The sequence below is a fragment of the Elephantulus edwardii genome, unplaced genomic scaffold (genome assembly GCF_000299155.1).
Source record: "Elephantulus edwardii isolate Elephantulus edwardi_28Jun2011 unplaced genomic scaffold, EleEdw1.0 scaffold00524, whole genome shotgun sequence".
Classification (NCBI taxonomy): Eukaryota; Metazoa; Chordata; class Mammalia; order Macroscelidea; family Macroscelididae; genus Elephantulus; species Elephantulus edwardii.
Genome location: NW_006400274.1, coordinates 173,981 through 177,081, shown reverse-complemented (window position 1 = coordinate 177,081; position 3,101 = coordinate 173,981). Strand labels below are relative to the sequence as shown.

Sequence of the window (3,101 nt, the reverse complement as noted above, 5' to 3'; positions counted from 1 at the left end):
ATTCGAGTCCACTCCCACCGTCCACTGCGTCTGCACACGGCTCCTTGGGCAGTCCCAAAGTCCAGAGCTGGTGTGTGGGGGGGGTGTCACTAGCCACGTCTGAAGATGGGGTCGTGGGTCAGAGCTGCAGGGGTGTATCCCGATTCAAGTCCACTCCCATCGTCTACTGCGTCTGCGCACGGCCCCTTGGCCAATCCCAAAGTTCAGAGCTGGCGGGGGGCGGGGGGGGGCGGTCGCGAGCCCCATCTGGGGGGAGCAATGCGATACCTGAAGATGGGGGTCGTGGGTCAGAGCTGCAGGGGTGTGTCCTGATTCAAGTCCCATCAATTCTCCTTCTATCCTCCCTAGTCATTGTCCAGCTCTCTGATGCATACTAAGTGATTGCCTGTATCAGACACACCTTAGTCTCCAGAGTGACACCAATGCTCTTCGGTACCCTGGAGAGCTCCCTAACAGCAGACTTTCCCATCGCAATACGTTTTTTTATTTCCTGGCAACTAGTGCCGAGAGTGTTGACCATGGAGCCAAGCTGACTAAAGTTGTTAACAATCTCAATCTCTTCACCATACATCCTGATGCTGCCAACTGATCCAGTGGTGAGAATCTTTGTCTTCTTGAAATTGAGCCTCAATCCATACTGGAGATTGCAGTTATGTTGGGAAAGATGGAGGGTCTGAGAAAAAGAGGAAATCTTTTAATAAGATGGACTGACACAATAGCTGTACAACAGGGTCAAGTATATTAGAGATTATCAGAATGGTACAGGATAGAGTAAGGTTCAGATACATTGTTTATAATGTCATTATGAATTGTAGTCAACTCGACCACACATAACAATTGATAAGTTTTGTTCAGTAAAAATGAAGGTTTGGGGTGGTGAGCGTGTTCCAAGGAGCGGGGTTCTGTGGGTCCTGGCCGCCGCACCTCCTCGCCTACGTGCTCCTGAGCATCAGCGCCCTTCGTTCTCTGCACTGTGCCCTGGAAGGGCCTCCAGCTTTAAGAAGACAAGCATGGCGTCAACTTCCCAGAGAAAGGGTGAGTTCCAAGCCTGAACTCACGAAAGAGCAGAAGCAGGAAATCCGAGAAGCTTTTGATCTCTTTGATGCTGATGGAAATGGCACCATCGATGTCAAAGAACTTAAGGTGGCAATGAGGGCCCTGGGCTTTGAGCACAAGAAAGAAAAAAATCAAGAAAAAGATCAGTGAGATTGATAAGGAAAGAACGGGAAAAATGAGCTTCAGTGATTTCTTTACTGTGATGACTCAGAAAATGTCTGAAAAAGATACCAAAGAAGAAATTCTGAAAGCTTTCAAACTCTTTGATGATGATGAGACTGGAAGGATATCTTTAAAAAATCTGAAACGCGTGGCGAAGGAGTTGGGTGAGAATCTCACTGATCAAGAACTTCAGGAAATGATTGATGAGGCAGATCGAGATGGAGACAGAGAAGTCAGTGAGCAAGAGTTCCTGCGGATCATGAAGAAGACGAGCCTTTACTAACGCTGCCTCCACTCCACGCACACTCCGCTGAGTCCAGTGCCTGCCTTCATGTGCAGCCTTTTTCTAGGACACCCAGCCATTTCTCCCCACCAACGCCCCGCTATGACGTTAGCACCAATGTCTTATCTCTTCTCCATTTTACTGGGTTCTTTGATGGTCAAGTTCTTTATAAAATGACCCGTGATCATTTGGCCCTCGCCTAAGGCAGAACCAGAGAGCATTAGAATGGAGAAAATGAAGAAGAGGATTGGAAAGGTTTCTCCCACCTTCATCCTTCTTCTCACACATTCTCACAAACATCTAAACACAGGACAACTCCATAGACAAGCACAGATCCTCCTGCTGCCACAAGCAACAGACCCGCTTTGGTGGTTTCCTGTTGACAGTAGACTGCAGGTCTCTCTCAGACAAACCCTTGTGAGTCTCACTGGCTTAGTGTTTAGAATCTCACGTGCACTTAGTGTTTTTGGTCTGGTCTTAAAAAAATAAAACCTGCTTTTTAAGGATAAAAAAAAATGAAGATTTGGGGACACATCCACCGCCACGATGTTGATGCCCAAGAAGAACCGGATTGCCATATATGAACTCCTTTTTAAGGAGGGGGTGATGGTGGCCAAGAAGAATGTCCACATGCCAAAGCACCTTGAACTGGCAGACAAAAACGTGCCCAACCTTCATGTTATGAAGGCCATGCAGAGTCTCAAGTCACGAGGTTATGTGAAGGAGCAATTTGCCTGGAGACATTTCTACTGGTACCTTACCAACCAGGTTATCCAATATCTACGTGATTACCTCTATCTGCCTCCTGAAATTGTTCCTGCCACCTTGCACCGCAGCCGTCCTGAGACTGGCAGGCCACGACCGAAAGGTCTGGAAGGTGAACAACCTGCAAGATTGACTCGAGGGGAGGCCGACAGAGACAGTGCCTCCTGGTGCTGACAAGAAAGCCGAGGCTGGGGCTGGGTAGCAACTGAATTCCAGTTTAGAGGCGGATTTGGTCGTGGAGGTGGTCAGCCACCTCAGTAAAGCTGGAGGGAATTGTTTTGTGTTGAATAAACATGTAGCCAGAAAAACTAAAAAAAAAAATTAATTAAAAAAAATGAAGGTTTCGCTTATGATTTAGAGGAGGTTGAGTAAGTGAAGTTTTAGAAGGCAGGAACTAATAAGCATTTACGTTTTCTGTAGACTGCTGAAAAAAAAATATTTTCCCCTCTCTTCTTTCTCCTGCTCCTTCCCTACTTTGCTATCAATAAATCATTGAATGAACAACATTCAATCATTTGATCTACAGCCTCTTTTCTGTCACCAACCTCATGCTTTCTGACTACTATTCCTTCCTCATTGTTTTCAATTTTTGCATTGCAATCTCCAATAACTATTAATGCATCTTAACTGCCTATTTGGTCAATTTCAGGCTGTAAAATTTGCTAGGTGAATACTCCAGGAAATAAGAACTGAAACAGTAAGGGAGAGATGTATATCTATGTCACAATAGCAAGAAAATAGAAACAGCTCAAATGCCCGTTAACAAACAAATAAATTGAGACATTGTGGTACATTCACATAATAGAATACTATGCAGTACTAAGGAACAATGATT

At 45.5% G+C, this 3,101-nt stretch overlaps 2 pseudogenes; both read left to right on the top strand.

Moving 5' to 3' along the window:
* The first annotated feature begins 860 nt into the window (after positions 1 to 860).
* LOC102846117 lies at positions 861 to 1,501 on the top strand (annotated as a pseudogene).
* A 546-nt stretch (positions 1,502 to 2,047) lies between these two features.
* On the top strand, positions 2,048 to 2,527 carry LOC102844489 (annotated as a pseudogene).
* The last annotated feature ends 574 nt before the right edge of the window (positions 2,528 to 3,101 follow it).